The sequence below is a fragment of the Apostichopus japonicus genome, chromosome 8, assembly GCF_037975245.1.
Source record: "Apostichopus japonicus isolate 1M-3 chromosome 8, ASM3797524v1, whole genome shotgun sequence".
Classification (NCBI taxonomy): Eukaryota; Metazoa; Echinodermata; class Holothuroidea; order Aspidochirotida; family Stichopodidae; genus Apostichopus; species Apostichopus japonicus.
Window position 1 is genome coordinate 34,640,324 of NC_092568.1, and position 18,607 is coordinate 34,658,930.

At 38.5% G+C, this 18,607-nt stretch overlaps 3 long non-coding RNA genes across 4 annotated transcripts; 2 read left to right on the forward strand and 1 right to left on the reverse strand.

Annotated features, from left to right (window-relative positions):
- The first annotated feature begins 1,922 nt into the window (after positions 1-1,922).
- LOC139971733 (uncharacterized) lies at positions 1,923-14,950 on the forward strand. 2 transcript variants are annotated; one of them, XR_011794463.1, is made up of 4 exons: positions 1,923-2,023; positions 13,416-13,586; positions 14,413-14,484; positions 14,855-14,950. It is a non-coding gene; the product is annotated as an uncharacterized lncRNA (long non-coding RNA). The 2 variants fall into 2 exon arrangements; XR_011794464.1 differs by having other exon boundaries at positions 1,923-2,006.
- Positions 6,964-9,181, forward strand: LOC139971731 (uncharacterized). Its single transcript, XR_011794461.1, has 2 exons — positions 6,964-7,605; positions 8,468-9,181. It is a non-coding gene; the product is annotated as an uncharacterized lncRNA (long non-coding RNA).
- Positions 9,358-10,730, reverse strand: LOC139971735 (uncharacterized). The gene is made up of 2 exons (XR_011794466.1): positions 10,622-10,730; positions 9,358-10,194 (listed from the first exon to the last, which is right to left on the reverse strand). It is a non-coding gene; the product is annotated as an uncharacterized lncRNA (long non-coding RNA).
- Positions 14,951-18,607: the final 3,657 nt, after the last annotated feature.

Genomic DNA, 18,607 nt, shown 5'->3' on the forward strand with positions numbered 1-18,607 from the left:
TTGGTGATGGCGTGTTTGACGCCTTGGCTTGCAAACATGATATCTCAAGAACTAAAACTTGCTGGTACTTTAAACTTGGTATACAGTAGGTAGCCCTTTGTAAGTAGACAGTCCCTCTTGTTTTTCATGAAGATCAAAGGTCAATAATGGTCAAAGTCTGATAACCTTGTAATCACGGTATCTCAAGAAGTAAAAGTTGCTGGAACATCATACTTGATAAACGGTAGCCCTTGATGAGTAGACAGTACTTGTTTAAATGGAGAAAATTGAAAACTTGTGAATATGATATCTAAAGAAGTGAAAACTGCTGGAACTTCAAACTTGGTATGTAGGTACAGTAGCCCTTAGTGAGTAGACAGTCCTTAATTTTTTCATGGAGGTCAAATGTCATTTGAGGTCAACAGAGTCAAAGTCAGAAAACCTTCTAAACACGATATCTCAAGAACTAGAAGTTGCTTGAACTGCCTATGTAAGCAGACCTTAGTGATTAGACAGTCCCTATTGTTCTTAATGATGGTCAAATGTCATTTGAGGTCTACAGAGTCAAAGTCTGAAAACCTTGTCAACATGATATCTCAAGAACTAAAAGTTGCTTGAACTTCAAATTTAGTTCTTCTGTAGGAAGCCTTTGGTGAGTAGACAGTCCCTATTGCATTTCATAGAGGTCAACGGTCATTTGAGTTCAACAGAGTTAACAAACCTAAAAACCCTATGTAAACACCATATCTCCAGAAGCAAAAGTTGATTGAAATTTAAACATGTATGTAAGTAGCTTTATAAAAGTGGATAATAGCATATACTTTTTCAGGAAGGTCACAGGTCATTTTAGGTTAGCATAGATCAAAAGTCTGGAAAACCTTATAAACGTGATATCTCAAGAAGTTATTGAGGTTAATAATTCCAGGTTTTTCATAGAGGTCATAGGTCATTTGTCTAAGTATGAAGGGCTGCAGCTACTGTAGTATATGCATTGATCAGTGCAAGACCAATGCACATCTGGTCAGCAATGGTAAAGTTTGAAAATCTTGTATCCAATTTTTCTTTTTATACTTTCTTGTTTTTAAACATTCCAAATTTTTCATAGTAATGCATGCTGGTGACCTACCAGTGCCAGCAGGAATGAAAAGCACTTGAAAGGGTTGGGGCAATCACTTCAGTGAATTTGTATCAAATGACTCACTATCTGTAGTTTGCATTAAGTGATTCATTTTTTGAGGATGGTTATTCCATATCACGTCACAGAGGCTGTTGCTCTGCCATTTAAAGACAAAAAGACCTAAACAAATTTCTGAGTAGAACATCATGTAAAATAATCACACAGGTCTTGTATTGTAAGCTCATTTGCCATTGATATGTCATCACAGAGTGGAAATGATTGAGCTGTACACACTGTCTCATAATCCCGGGTGTTCAGAATTTACTTCTAAAAATCATTCCTCTGCGGTTTTGCAAAATTTAATGATCGTATTCGGTCAGAACATCGAGAAAAATAGTTTAACATTCCATGCAGCGCCTAAAAAGGCATTTGCCGAAAATAAAAAACTAATACCTTTTATTAGCAATGCACACTAACATGACCTAGATTGACCCTTACATCTCTCAAATACAGAACCACCCTATAGGGGACCAAGATCCTTTGGTGTTATTTCAGGTTATAGAGGTTAAGCACTATTTTCGGAAAATTGTCCACTGCCATATAACCAACAGAAGGGAAACTTTAACAGTTTTAATCAACAGATTATGTAATTGGAATTTTGTCAAACATTCAAATGAAATTACGCTTTTTGCTCAGTTGGTATATAGGGGTACTATTCCAGAAATGTTATCATCACTGCACAAAAACCATTCATCCAAGTTTTTACCTTTTCTGGTATGACCTTCTCAGGCTATGCAATATTTTATATAATTTCTGTTTCATTTTACACTTTATCAACCAGCATCCTGATGGCGTCTGGGAGAAAACGTATTAGAAGCACTGAAGGTATAAGAAGGCATCTGAAATAGAGGTATACCTCTACCACAGGTGTGACTCTTATCAAACTAACAAATTTAGCTACTTCCTGAAACACTTACAGGATGTGCATTCATCTGAGCCTGGCTTTACTGTAAGATGTGGCATTGCCAATTGTGAAAAAACCTACACAAAACTTAACTCCTACCTCTGTCACATAAGCAGGGTCCATGGGTATGCACACGTACCAGATGAAGTACACTATGTAGGTGATGTGGTAAATACCATTGTCAATACTGTTGATGCACAGCCAGTGCCAAATGAGGATATCAGTGAAGCAATATCTGATACAAGCGATGAAACTATTCAGCGTAATCTAGCCATCATGATTCTAATATGGTGTGAGAAGTATCAATTGCTAAAAAATGTCCTAATAATCTCCTAGAAAATGTAAATTATATATTTTTTTTTTTGGCTTTTTTTCTGCTTCATAGCTTACGAGATCTGACCTTCGGTTTTTCTTCTTCTGCCCAAATATATGTTAACTGCATACATCAAATTCGTAACATGACACGAGTGTTTCGAAGGGAAAAAAACATAACATATAGTGACGTCAGCTTCGTTAGAGGCATGGAATTCAAAATATACTCCCTTCAAGGATCTCATGAATTATGATTATACCTTGAAGGAACGCGCTCGAACAAAATGAACTGAATCATCCACGAAGAAAACAAGGGAGGGAAAAATAGCATGAATATCGCTTAGCAATATGTTTGCATGTTTCTTGGCCGTGTAGTTGTCTTAATGGGAAGGTGGGCGATAGGATGGGTGGGTAGTTGGGAGTAGATGGATGGGTGGAGGTGTTAAGGTTAGGCGTTGTGAGGGCGTTGTGGTCAAGTGGTTAAGGCAGTGGACTTGTGATCTAAGGATTACAGGTTCGAGCCCTGGCCAGATCATTGCGTTGTGTCCTTGGGCAAGGCGCTATATCTCCATTGCCTCTCTTCACCCAGGTCTATAAATGGAGACTTGCGCGGTAACTTGTAAATATATTTGCGTCCGCCGATTATATAGAAATGAAATGTTTTTGCACCAAGCTCTTTCCTGTTATTTCATGCCTGCTGATACTAACAGGTATGAATGTCTGAATGTTTAGATAAACATCTTTTCAGTACAAATGAAACTCGTTCATGTGATATTCTTTTACTTATGTCGTCAATTTCAATAGAATATGTCATTCTGCTGTATCCATGGTCTCAAAACGACATACTCGTTAGGGATAAAATGGTGGATAACTTGTGAAAGTTGAGGACCAACCCGCTAGGCATGAACAGACGATACGAAGAGGTATTCTAACTTGTCTTTATTTTTGTGTTTTTTGGTCAACTTTGGTCCTTAGCTCAATAATGGAGGATAACCAAAGAACGTACGGCAGTACGGCCAGTACCAACGAAGAGGGAAGTCTCGCTTATAGTCAGGGGCGTATCCAGGATTTTCTTACCCTGGGGCGGGAATTACTATCTAAGCGGAGCGCTACCATTGGTTGGCGCGGAGCGTACAAGAAAATTTCTGGTTTTGATATCCCCCAGATCACCGGAAATGGCACTCGGACTCGAAAATGACCAACCAGATGTACAATTTTGCCTGAGAACCGAGTATTTCCTTTTAGTTTTCCTTTTCCACCCATAACCTTTATGAAGATTGTCACAAGTCACACATCATGTTCGACCTCATCGCATCTCCTGTGGGTCATTGCTTATGTAGGTGATTCTACGTCGCGGCCCACAATACCCGTCAGTCCCAATTTTTAAGGTTTTAAGCCCATTATTGTTCAGAATTTGAAAATTCCCTTTTCTCGTGAAATAAATTCACTTCAACACATAGCCATAATGTTGCACAAAATTTCATATATGGACAACCAATATAGAGAAAACTCCTTTAACCCCTAGCAGACCTGTCAATATTGCATGAATAGAGGTAAGTATGTTTAAGAATGCTGGTCAGGGGATTTGCGAAAATTCAGACACAGTTAATTTATAGCTGCATGGACGCAGATCAGTCTTGTACAATGGTGGGGCCCCTTCTATCTAAGCGGAGCGCGACCATTGGTTCGCGTGTAGCGTACAAACATTTTTTGGCAAATATTCCTCGCAGATCGCCGGAAATAACCCAATGATGCTCCCAAACCTTTTTAAGTTTTAGACCTCATGGCTTAGAAATTTAGTTTTGGAAAATACATGGGCGTCTGCAGAAAAAAATCAGGGGACAAATAATCCAAGTAGACTTTTGTATATACGATGGGTCTGGGATCCTCTCCCAGAAAACAATTATAGATCGCCGCAAATGCGAGTTCCGTCCTATATTTAACAACTGTGGATAAATATAATGAAATGAGAATTGGACGTGAAGCTATCTCAAATTGGCAACACACAGTGTGAGTTGTTAACGATTTTTTTGTTCGCACTCAGTCCGTTTTGCTGACCACAATTTACCAGTCTCGTGCATAGAGTATGTTTCACATGATTGAATGTGTAAATACTTCACGTCACGCCTAACAGTGTCAATAGTAATAATTATCGTCTTTTAGAGCATGTCATTTGCACAATGCTGGATCAAACTGCGCCAAAGTTCAATACACTGGAATTTTAAAGGCAACGTTTGGTCAAGACAACTTGGTGGTGGAACGGTATATCATGTCCCCGCCACTGAAAAAGTTTGTGGGGACGCGTCCCGCTGTCCCCGCCAGGATCTGCGCCCATGTATTGGTGCACAAATATTAAAACCTATCATAACGGCTATTATAAAACTTCGTTGAAGGAAATTAAAAAATACCAGATATTTCCGAAACCGACCACTACACACGTAGACAGTTTGGAGGCTGTTTCTCCTGGAACGCCATTTTCATGCTCACTGATATGATTTGATATCTGCTGCTTGCTTTACAAATTCGAATAATTGAAATGAGACTGAAATAAATACGGTAAGTTTTATTTGTTTGTTGGCAATGCCCCACATTCTTTTCATTTCATTTCTTGGGATTTTTCGGGCCTGATCTTGGGAAATTGCAAAATCGGGAGTGGTCACAATCCGTGTAGGTCAGTGCACGACATCTAGACGTCACTAAACCAGGGAGTTGTTATGGAACAACTCCCTTCTAAAACACAACCCGATCACTTGCTATCGATGAAGTGGTGTGTTGCCGGATTTTGTCAAAGTCTTGGTACTACGGGCGAAGGTCATTAATTAAGCTTCGTAACTCATCGGGAAGCGATTAGAGGGGTTGGCTTAGGGTTGTGGGGCGCGCGTTTTCATGCAAATGGGAACAATCTCAAGAAGTGATAGGTGCGTCCGCCCCCCCCCCCCCCACGGCAATGATACGCCCTTGGATCCACTGCATGATATTCACAGGAAATGTGCTCAATTCTCAAATCGCATCTGGATTCATTGTATGAGTTACGTACTAGGTTTGGGGTAACAATTAACATTCAAGTCGGGGTGTATAACATTTTATCTCTGGATGGCAGTGTTGCATAGACATATGTCTAGTGCAGTTCGTATATAGATCCTGATCCAATACCGAAATGCGTCATGGTCCCCGACGAGTCGGTCGAGTTCAAGACCAGCCACAGTTGGTTTTAAAGCACAATTGTACAACTGCTTAAGGCGTCCACACATAATATATATATATATATATATATATATATATATATATATATATATATATATATATATATATATATATATATATATATATATATATATATATATATATATATATATATATGTGGTTAGGGTGTCCGCGTACAGAGCGGAAGGCCCGTGGTTCGAATCCCGGTGGAGGCTGAAAGTTTTTTCACTGTTCTGGATTTTCCAACTCATTACTCATTATATATATTCATTTGCCTTTGTCGTTTACCTCCATTGCATTAACATAAAGTCTGTTCAAAGTATCTCTTTTGAGATCCGGCTTTAGGAATCACAAATGATTTCGAGTTGATTAGCATCATGTTTGATCTCTAGAGTAAGGCAAAATATGTCACCAAAAACAGAACCAAAAACCGTGCAACAAAAACATGGAATCTTCTAATGAACGATTTAAAGAGTAAAAAGTCAGTCACATCCTTTAAGAAGTGGTTTTGTAAGGAAATAATAGCTAGTTACTGACTAAAACTAAATTATACCTGTATGTAATTACTATATATATATATTGAACATTTAATTTGTATTTATATCTATGTATGTATTCATACACATGTATATATTTTGTTTTTTCTTTTCTTTTCTTTCTTCAGGGAGTCTTCCACATTGTTAAGCTTTTAAGCTTTATGGAAGACTTCCTCCTCTTTGTACTTTTGTGGCAAACAAATAAATAAATAAAAACAGAACTAGTATTGTTCGATACAGGTGACAAACGCCTACAGTGGAATTACGATCTTCCTTACCGGTTTCGAACCTCTGGACATACAATCAGCGTACATAGCCTAGTGGTTAGGGTGTCCGCGTACAGAGCGGAAGGCCCGTGGTTCGAATCCCGGTGGAGTCTGAAAGTTTTTTTACTGTTCTGGATTTTCCAACTCATTACGATTTTCATTTATATATATATATATATATATATATATATATTTATTAGTAAGAGGAAAAACGGAATCGTCACAAATGGAGTTGTTGGTTGAAGGGGTAGGCTGAGGCGCACGCCCCTTCCGAAATCATCGATCCGTCACTGGCTACCCTGTGTATATAATAGGGATCAGCGCTGTAATTATGTCACTGTTCCTCTTTCTCTTCCCGGTGTCTTGGTGTTTTTCTTCTGCTCCCTCCTTTTCTTCTTTTCTCCTTTTCTCTTTTTTATCTCTTTTTTCTTTTTCTTTACTTTTCTCTTCCTTCCTCCTCTTCCCCCCTCTTTTTCCCCTTTTTTCTTCTCCCTTTTCTCTCCTCTTGTTCTTACCCGGTGGGGGGGGGGGGGGGGGGTGCGCGCCGCCAACGCCTCCCTGGATACGCGCCTGATAGTAAAGGTAAGTTTAAAGCAGCATTTTGCGTTTGTCCAGAATTTTTCCGTGTCTATCGAGTTTTCATCATAATACGATCACAAAAGACAAAACTAAGACTTTCTCATACTTTTTCCCCCACATCGAACGTTAATTAGCAAGTAATTAAGGATATTATATGATTCTGAGAATTGTGTCTCCCAGACACAATCGACATTAGTATTTATCACATGCAGCTCTACAAACCGCCTATTCAAATTCAACCAATCAGTGAAGAGATGTTTATGTATGACTTGGAGCTTAAAATAGACTCAGTCATTGGCATGGTAATCCCTCAGCGTCTTTACCGTGAGTAAAGTGTACACGCACGTAAGCCTACTGTACGTAGTACTTAGCAAAGTATTTAGTGTCGTATAATTGCTACATGCACACAATACTATAACCTGGTGACGAAGTGACAAAAGAATAAAACAATGGAGAAGCGCTCAAATGGGAAATATAAATTTTTGAAGAACCTAACTTCACCTGAAAAGAGAAAATGGCGGAAAGCCCAGAAGAAAAAGTGTCACGACACCGTGTCCCTTTCGGGAATCAATGGGAAAGATGGAGCGAAGTGAAGAGGAATTTACATCTGAAGAGTGATTCAGAAGTCACTCGACTTCTACTCGACAGGTAAGCAAAGGATAGAATTGTTCGTTACAATTTTTGTTTACATGATTTAACGTTACTTCTCATTATCGGTGAGAGAAACTGAGACCGAACCTCTGCCTCCACTATTATTACTACAGTATCTAGTTTAGCCTAGGCCAGTATAGGGGCCTATACTAAGTCTATAGTACTACTAGTAGTATAGTGTACTTAGCCTATTATTTACTAGCACAACCAAGGCCAGTTAGGCTAAACGCTCTTACTTTTCTTACTCTTTCTTCACAGTCATAGTCTAATCAAATTGCAACAAGTTTTTGTTCTTGATACAGTGCTAACTAACGTTCACGCCCGACGCATAGATACTTTACACTAGACTTTACAAGGCATGGGCTATGATGGCAGTGATTGCATATGCAGTAGCCGAAATCACGAGGCCTACGTTCTGGCGGTTCCCGTTAGTTTCATGCCCTAAATAATGTTTGTTTCATCCCCTAAAAACGTTTCTTACCTCTGTACCTCCTCAATCATGGGGAGGAAATTATCGTTTTTCCATGGAGGAAGCTGATGAAAGCATATTGGCTAGGCTATGTGGAAAGAATAAATTTAGTAGGCCTAGGGCCTAAGTGGAATAACTGTAGGGATTTCTTTTCATTTCTACCTTTTCTACAAATATCTCTTCCCATATAGCCTAGCCAATTTGCCTCCCTTGGAAAATGTTTCTTTGATTGAAATCGTTATTTTCTCTCCTAAATCAAAAATTACAGTTACTTCAGTACCTAACTCTTTCTACGTAGCCTAGCCAAATGTCTTCTTGCTTGAATTCCTCCCCTGAGAAACAGTACTTTCCTCCCTGAGTGATAGTTTATTTTTGTGATTCTACTTTCAGGTTTACAAGGAATTTCTCAAAGTCTGCAGGCAGATGGACCTGTGTTCCTGTTATGGAAAAGAATAGTTACAAGTACATTCCGCAACTGATGAAGGACATATTTAGACGGAGGCTTGATGATGACAATTCTCAACTAGGACGTGTTGTCGTGTTGTTCTTGCTGAGGATGACCCAAGGCACATCTCTGGTACAATTCGCCTGAGCCAACCTCCATCAGTTTTACAGCTTCTTGCAAGCCATCATAGCAGAATATGGGACCAAGTTCTACTGTTGTAATGAGTCAAATCTATAAGTCTTCCTTGCATCAGCAAGTGATATCATTTTTTTTTGGGTGGGGGGGGGGGTGGGATGGAGTTGTTGCACAGCTTGTTGCAAGCCATCAGAGCATCATGGGGCCTAGTTCTACTTTGTAATAAGTCAAATCTATTAATCTTCCTCGCTTCAGCAAGTAATATTATTTGGGGGTGGGGGGAGGTTGGAGTGATTGCAACCTGCATGTCTCCTACAACTTTGCAGTAATTTAAAAAGTGGTAGGGGTGGGGGGCTTCTTTTCTCATAGTCATCAGTCATGCCAATTGATCTAAAACATAATGCATGTACTAGTTTGGAATCAGGTTTGGACTCGAAGAACTATTCCTTTTTTTCAATTTTTGTTGTTGTAAAGATCAGCAGACTTATTCTAAGCACATTCATCAATAAAAAATGAACACTTAATTGAACTTGTTATGTGTATTGAAGCTTATTAATGTCCATGTTTCAGAATAAATTAGCACATTAAATTGGAAGATTTTTCAGATTGAAGTAAGAACAGCAGTGAAAGAAACTGTGTGTTTATTCAAAGCCCTGAATGGTAAAGTTAAGGAACACAGAAAAATTGAGAAAAACCATGATCACGTCTTTCACAAAAAGAAAATGTAATACTAATAACATGTCTATAATCTTAGATGATAGTGAAAACAAGTCTATATTTGGCAAGGAATACAACTGATCAAGAAATAAAGAACTGAATACAAGTGAATGATTAAGTCAAGGAAATAGAGAATATCTTTGACCCTAGATCACTTTGACCTATGGAAAACAATAGCAATCAATTACTCTCCAGGGGCTACATATGTAACAGTTAACCAACTTCTCTTCTTGAGATATGGCATTAGCACTAATGGCCATAAGCATAACAATGGGATTATCTACCCACCGAGTGTTATTAACATTTGCCATGAAACCAACTTTCACTTCTTGGGATATGAACTATTGTCCTCAAAATGACCTTCATGGTTAACAAAATGTTTTACCTTCTAACCAAGGGCCAACTATATAGCTAGTTTGAAGTTCAAACAACTTTCACTTCTTGATATTGTTTATAAGTTTTCAAGAGTTGAACATCTCTTGACCTAAAATGACCTTTAACCTCCAGGAAAAATAATAGGGTTCATCTACTTACCAAGTGCTATCTACATAGCAAGTTGGATGTCAAACCAACTAGCACTTCTTGAGATACTGTTTTTACACAGATTTCAAATGCTGACCTCAAATGACCTTTAAACTCGATGCAAAACAATAAGGATCATCTACTCTTCAAAGACTACCTATATACAAAGTTTGAATTCAAGCAACTTTTACTTCTTGAGATGTTGAGTGTACATAAATCAAAAGAGTGCCGGATGGGTTTCAAGCAGTTGCATTACCAGTTGTCGAGGCTGTTGAACATCTACATTACCAACCATTGCCTAAGAAGAAAAGTGAAGAAAAAAGAGTATCATTTATTTTGCTTAAGTAATAATATCATTGCTTTTGATGATAGACAGCACTTATTGATTGTGTTGCTTTGGGTGTTTAATATACATGTGATATAAGAAGATAGACATAAAATATATTGTTTGAACACTACACCAAGTACTACGAAGTGCTCTGTTTTTCAAAACGTGCTTTCAGACAAACAGTATTTTGCTTCCAAAAAGGATTAGCAAATATAACCCTTTGATAATTGATGTCATTTAAAAATAACTATTTTCAGTATGACAATCTAGCCAGCTACTTATGTTGCTAGTATTCTTTAATTGAGCAAGCCATTCTGTTATTACTCTGAGTTTAACTGTTTAAAGAATTACCAGCTGTTACTTTGCAGATCCCACAATTTTGCATATTGAAACGTACCCTTATATTTCCCATTCACTCCTTTTGGCGTTCTTCTACCTGCCTCCTAGCTGCAGCTGCTGTTAGCCGGGTTGTCCCGTTGTCTGGTGTTACCCAGGAGCTAACCTCTACTCTACTTCTGCCAGCCCTCCTTGGTGTTTCATCACCAGATGGTTGCTAAGAAGGTAGCAAAAGGTTTCAAATTATAACCATGTCTTTGGATCCGCTGCTAAAATGTATTGCTCTCATTTACTGGTGACATATGACTAGATGCTATTTATCACTTTCATGGAATGGTTGTACACTTTACTATAAAATTTATAGAACAGCAGACATTGCATGTTGCCCTAGGTTTCAGTTTCCCGACCTGTTAGTTCCTCCCCTGAAAATTTTAGTTTCCTCTACTAAATACGTTACTTTCCTCCCCTACATCAAGGTAGTAAAGTATCGCATTCAGGTTAGGAAACTAATATGCTTGTTGAATGAAACTTAAAAAAAAGGTTACTTACTACACTCACACATAATGATAAAAATCGCCTAAATCATCAATTGCAATTACTACAGTTTTGCAAAGCACTTGCTACAAAGCACTACTTAAATCTCCACATGGCCTAGCCAGTATGCCTTATTGCATTCCCTTATGAGAAACGTTACTTTCATCTCCTGAAAAACGTTATTTTCTCCCATGTTGTAAGAGGAAAAAGCTAACGTTTTTCAAGAGATCCGGGAAAAGAGGCCCCCATTGCGATACACTCGTAGCTACATTGCTTTTAGTGCAAAATTCACAGCGTGTACATAACGTTATTCAGGCCTAACCAGTGTAAGTCACACACTAATAGGTCTGATTGTACTACAGTAACTAGCCTATGTAACACCGAGTACAGTGATACAATATCGTTCTAGAGAATGTTACGTACCGATCGAGTTCTTGCTGGTTCAATGACTTTCTCTCTTGTGTATCCTTGCTACAAAGCTGGTTTTATTTTCGCGGAGCGACGAATTTTCTTGGGTTTTTAGGGCATCGTATGCAATGAGATATGCCGTAAGTGTCCCTTCGCGCAATACGTACATCTCCTCAGCTGATTTTTGTTTACTGTTTACCTTGCTATTCAAAGTACCTTTTTCGTTATACATATTCACAAGGTTCCTTTATGTGGGAGGAGTCTATCGAAGTCAAAGATTCAAAATACGAAAACCAGAAAATGTCATATTTTTGCACTTTTCGGGAATAGTTTGAGTTGAAACTTTACAGTTAGCTTAGTTTACGTCATTGGTATAGTATCGGATATAGTATATAGTATTGGAAAACCTCGAGAATCAACGCAAAATGCTGCTTTAAAACCTGTGAGCATTGCAGTACTCGAGTGGTTCGCTTCAACTAAAGCTGAACAGGAAAAGAATATGAATCATTGTGTCTATAGTGATGTATATATACTTACCGCTAAGAACATAGGCTATATACGTGAGCATAACAATTGATGCCGATTTATTATTAGGTTGTTTCATTAATGTCTCAACAACACAAATTGTATACCCAAAATGTTGAAACATGTCTTGTATTTGTTTGTATCAAGAGAAAAGACTGTTGAAAAGAAATTTCCACTCTTACAATATAAGATTAAGTGATATCAAGGGACAGAGAGAATGGGCCCAGAGAGAACCACTCTATACTTACATAGAACAATGCGCAGGACGGGCAAGAACGTAAGCCACTCAAGGGTAAAGCTTTTATTGAGGACCCGCATATGCTACCCCGGTCAGTGCAAGAATGTGAGCCGATCTTTTTCGTGAGCCGCCCAATGAGGATCCCTGCTATAGATCTATAAAACACTTTTTTAAAAGAGCTATAAAAGCATAGAGCCTAATTTGCATATTAAACTTGAAGCTTAACAGTATTGTCAATTGTGGTCACGTAATCATTATATAAACTGATTGTTTCATTGCGTGCTGGCCAGTAACACCACGTTCAACCCCATTGTCAAGACAGACAATGGAATAACAAAAAAATGGTGAAAACGATCGTTTGTGACCCTGATGAGTTTACTCTATGTTAAAGGTCGCAATGAAACCCAATCAGGAACAATTCCTTTCCTGATTTATACGCACAAATAAACATATGCACCCTATATTTATGTTGATAACCCCCATTGTTCCTTTTTATACTTCACAAACATCGTCATGGCATTATATGATGTTATTGAATAAAATGACCTCATCATTTTCAAATCAAACGGAAAATGAGAGCCTATAGGTTTAAAGAGCTCGTAAATTAAAACACGGTTTGTGTTATATGGCATTGTACGGTATGTACACGGTATGTGCTATATGGCATTGTACGATATGTACAAGGTACTTGCAATATGGCATTGCACGTTATGTACAAGGTATGTGCTTAAATCGTACTCTCACTGTTCATGTGTACAATCACAGTTATTAACGCTGTACTGTATGGCTGAATAGATAAATCTCAGAAAGTGACGGTGTCTTTAACCGTGGTGACATTGAATTTTTGTTGTAATCACTTTCCGTTTTGATATCGTTTTTCCGCTTACAAACAGTGAAACGATGCTAATGGCGTTTGAAAGAGAAAACATATTGTACATAACTGCATGTGTGAAAGATATGACAGGATACTAACCCTTGTGTTTTTTTTTATGTAACTTCTCCGTTACCACCTCATCGGTAGGAATAAAAAACTTCACAGACTTCAGAGTTAATTTCTTCACCAATTTAAATTATACAGAGTGAAATAAACCCATAAGGTGTGTTAATAATTGAATAGACCATTCCTTTCCTCATTTATTTTTTTTCGTAGAATTACGAGGCTTGCAAATTTCTCAGTTGTTTGCAATATCTACAGACATGCAGTCACTCTTTGATAAAAGTGTAATTTCATTGGCTGAGTATTCTAATCTGTTAATGGATCACCATGAGTGAGCAGTCATCTCCATCGACGGGACAGATCCAGGAATTTATGAAGGAGGAGGTATAACCCTAGCTGGGGTAATTGAAGCCGACTGGGACTCCCCCCCCCCCACCCCAAAGAATTTGTATGCTGCGAGGTTGAAAACGGGTGGGGTATAAATCATCGCATATACTCCTGGAATTGCGCGGGTTCAGCATTATGGTCATCGTCCTTGTCATCACCAATACCATCACTGTTACCCTCATAGTTTGACATAAATAATAAACCCATGAAGAGGAAGTCCAGAAAGAAAATGACGAAAGCAGCCTGTCGAAAGGGTGAAAGAGAAGGGTTAAGGGAAGGGGAGCCAAACTTCTAAAGTCTTCTTTTGATCTGATAAGATAAAAAGAATGACCTCTTCCAACCACCTTTAAACACGACAATATCATGAAAATGCCGACAAAAATGAAATAATAATAATAATACAAATCCTAATAATAATAATAATCAAAATCATAACAATAATCATAATAATCATAAAGTCCATCAGCTGAACTACGCAGAAGGAAACAGCTATCAGCAATTCTCAGATAGCAGTTTATGAGATTTTTGAGTTTATAATTTCATAAAACTACCCTCTATAGACCACTTTGTGCAATACCGAAATCGGTGTGGTAAAATTTAGGGAGCCCACTAGTGCCCCTGCCCCACCCTGGCAAAACCTATCCACTTCAATGGGTACATCATCCCATACACGGGCACTTTTAAACACTATCGATGCGTCACAGTTGGAATACATAAAGGGACTATTTAACGGTCATGTAACTAAATATACTAATTTACCAAACGCAATTCACATTTGCATATTAATCTCATTGTTAAATATTTCGTCCCATTTCGTCTACAGTTACTGAATAAAATAAGCGAAACATTGTACGTCGAGTAAATCGTGAGAAAACTGAATCAATCCATCGTGGCGGTGAGTTACACACACGGAGGCAAATATAATTAACTTTTCCAATAAATTCAGAGGGGGGGGGGCAAAGGTCGACCTACCCCCCATTCCACTGCCCCACCATTCCACCTTCCGCCTCAGTTACGTACAGGGAAGGCAATTAATGTAGAGATTGAGAACCTGTGTGGTGTTACAAATTTCGTGTGATGTTTCACGTTTTTTACTTAGTACTTTGTTTTCACGCAAAGGACAAGAGAGATATTTTCCAACCGAAAAACATAATTCGATTGTTGTTCATTAAAATCTCTGAAAATTGAATGAGATGCCTTTTATTTGTTTATCATTTTATTTAAACAATGACATTTGTTTTTTATTCTTTTCTTTTTATATACAGAGATTCTTACTGAGCAAACCGACGAAGCTTTTCCTCTAGTCAACGATACAAGTAGAAATCGTTCATGGAGGAGACTTGGCTGTTGCTGTTGTTGTTTTTGAAATAATTTTGCAGAAATTCGATTGGACTGATGCAGCCTTATATTTAGTACCCTTTATAACTCTTATTGTATTATCTCTTATTGTATTATGTGCAAATTGGGAAACAAGGAACAAGTTTTCTTTTGAGACAAAATGAGGTGAAATCATGCTCGTTGCTAATGTAGGAATCTTTCGAATTAGAGTTTATTTCTTGCTAATATCTTTACAATTTTTTTTCTATTCGAAATTACAGCTATGTTCTGGCCTATAACTTAGTTCAATATTTCCATAAGGATAGAAAGCAAACAGAAGCTCATGTTGATTGCATCACTTTAGTCTTCTGTTTATTAATGCCTCATTAGCTAGCAAATTTGTTTTTATTAGCATCTGTTGCTTGGTTGATGACATGAGAGCAATGTCATCTGCAAAATCTGCAAAATCTGCAAAATCAAATACTGATAAACCTGACTGAAATTTATTCAGATTGCAAGCTTATAACCAAACACAAACTTTGACGTCGCTATGCCAAAATGACCTCACGGCATGTCCCTCCACTTCGATTTCGGTAAGGCAGCATTATGAAGCGCCCTCTATTTATGCTGGCGTCACACTGTCCCCAAGTTGACATCAGATGGACACACGATAAAGAAAATGTTCAAATTTGGCTCTGATCGTAAAAACATCGGGCCATTCGTGAGGGCATCTTAAGCCATCGTATGACCGCCGGTGGAGTTTTTCAGGCTCCGGCAGCAACTTCGTGAGTGGTGGCAAAATTTTTGGCATGCCAAAAAATTGCCCGAAGACCTTGCGAAGGTTCGTTTTCGTGTTGAATTCGTGTGTCCATTTTGCCCTTCGTAAGGCCATCGTGAGGGCATCTTATCAAATCGTGTCATCTTCGTTTTTAATTCGTATGATCATCGGTGCCATCGGGCATTTTCGCCTCACGAAGACAATACGAAGGAAACAAGAAGCTGCCGATTGTCTTATGAAGGTAACACGAATACGTGAAGCCCTCGCAATGCCGTCGAGTAACCATCATATTATAATACGATGATATCGAGATGGGACCACGGTGTCGGCGAAGACAGCCGAATTTGTGAACCTCAAGCGTTTCCCAGGTGTCATGGTAACGTGGACATATAAAGGCCAGCCTCAAAGAATCTTCCACGGACAGTCCTAAGCAACTCTACAGAGTAGAGGCGTGTGTAACTCCCAAAGCTACAATCACAATCACAACTAACCACAATTCAGTTCCTGCAGAATGGCATACTTTGGTGATGAGACAACCAGGAAAAAGAAAGCAGCAGCATTGCTTCTTTTGATGTACCTCAGAAAACATGATGAGCACTTCTTACAGGCCCAGCACCTCCTCTTACAATAAGAAAGCATTATTTGATTTCACTTTGTCATTTCTTGCTATTTGCCTTTCTAGCATTCGATAATGTACTTATCAATACGTCGTCGTGTAGCCATCGTGTGGCCTTCGTGTGGCATTCGTGTGTCCTGCGGGTAAACTACTTAAATAGAAATGCACATCTTCGTGTTGCCTTCGTGTGTGGTTCGGGTGCCATCGTGTGACCTTCTGTAGGCATCGTACTTGCTTCGGCTGTTGATTGGCGACAGTGTGACGCCTGCATTAACAAATTCTGTTTCAATGATTCGAGTGCGTTTAAGGCCCGGTCACACTACAGCGATATTTTATCGGAATACGGTCCGATTTTTCTGATTTTAGGCAGAAGAGTGAGGTTTGTGGTAGTGAATGTAATGAATGCAGTGGAATATTCGAATACCTTCTCCAAATCTGAGGGGTTCTGGAACGGACTACATTCTGAAGGGACGTCACATCGATAAACGATAAAAATCGGAAGAGAAATCGGATAGCTATCCGATAAAAGGAAATGGAGTCCATATCAAAAGTTAGGGGAGGGCTATTCCACATCGGAATGGCTCAACAGATAGCAAATCAGGTCCTTTATCACTGTGGCTAGAAGACCCGAACGAAAAACTGGCTGTTTCGATTCCTCCGGGAAAATCGGATAGTATTCCGATAAAAAATCGGTATAGTGTACAAGGTGACTTCTGCGGCTCTCTATTACAGGTGGATAAAATTGCTTTTTTCGATGCCTCTGTATTGAACATATAGCCCAAAAACCGGATTTAGTGTTTAAATAGTTAAATAAATAATAAAAAAGTTTTTTTTAAATGTATAAGAAACAAGCATTCATAATTTTCCTTCATTTAGTTTATGCATGGTTTCATTGTCACGTGACGATATTTTTTGTGGCTCCTCTCATATTGCACTTTGCATAACAATATTGCAATTCCCCCTTCCCGAACGAATAAGGGGAAATATCTGACTAACTGTAGTTTAGTTTGCTGAATTACATGAGAAATTCAGTTTGAGTACGCTTCCATATATATATATATCATGAGAAGTTGGACGATGTTGAAATCACTATTATGCATGGAAAATCAAACAATTTGCCCACCGAGTATATTAGAAAACAGCCAACGGGGTAGGCCAAGAAAACTTAGAAGCTACCCAGCAGGTAAAGCATTCTTATTTACTTTGTTGAGATCACTAAATAGCATAACTGACCCGTAAAAGCTAATTTAATAGAACTTAAATTAAATTAATGAGTCACAAAACCCAGCACATTATGATGTGATGGCGACATTCACAATCTGATAATCACGTCCGTTTCATTTTTACTTAACCTGCGAATACATGATCAAAAGTAAATAAAAATAAAATGAAAAACGATTCTACAGAAGTTCAGCTAAGCCTTATAATGTATAAGATAATGTATAAGATAAATCGGCATATTTAGCTCCTTTGCTTTTGTTCTTGTCTTTTTTTCTGCTGAATTATCCACGAAAGGAAGAAAGAAGGGAAACACATCATGAATATCGCTTAGCAATATGTCTGCATGTTTCTTTTGTCGTCTTGTAGTTTTCTTATTGGGAAGGTGGGCGATAGGGTGGGGTGGGTGGGAGTGTATGGGTAGGTGGGTGCAGGTGTTAATGTCGCTACTTTAGTCTCCATATATAGCTATTTGTGGACTAAGTATAAACAAATACAAATCAATTGTTTTGACGCATTGTAAGCACGGGCATTCTACACTTACTATTATAGCAAATGACTGAAGTTAGTGAATTTCTCGGAAGAACATATACGGAAGACAAAATAATATTGATTCCGTTTCATATAGAAACATGTTCTCTATCTATGCTTGTTTGTTGTACTTTGTGCGCTATTTTGAGAAATAAGCCCCATTTTAAGGCTGCAGCCTTCAAAGTAGGATTTTTTGGAAAGCAGGTGGTTATTTCGTGCTTCCTTATAGCATAAACCCATGGACAACAGAGGGAAATTGTAACCGTGTGATCATGATGATGTTACGTCAAGTGAGTAGGCTATATCTCAAGGCCCTTGGAAAGAGAAATATATATTGCTCAGGATCTTAGCCACAATGACAGAGCAACATGGTCAATACTTTTTTTTAAAGAAAATGACCCAAGATGGAGAGCCTGGGCACGAGAACCAAACTACTGATCCACACTCAACCCCAGTCCCCATTGCACCGAGAGTGGCTGTCACTGTTTGGTCATCGTCAGATGAGTATCACGCGAGTCATTTAGAAAGGGAACAAATACTATTCATGATCTAAGCCAA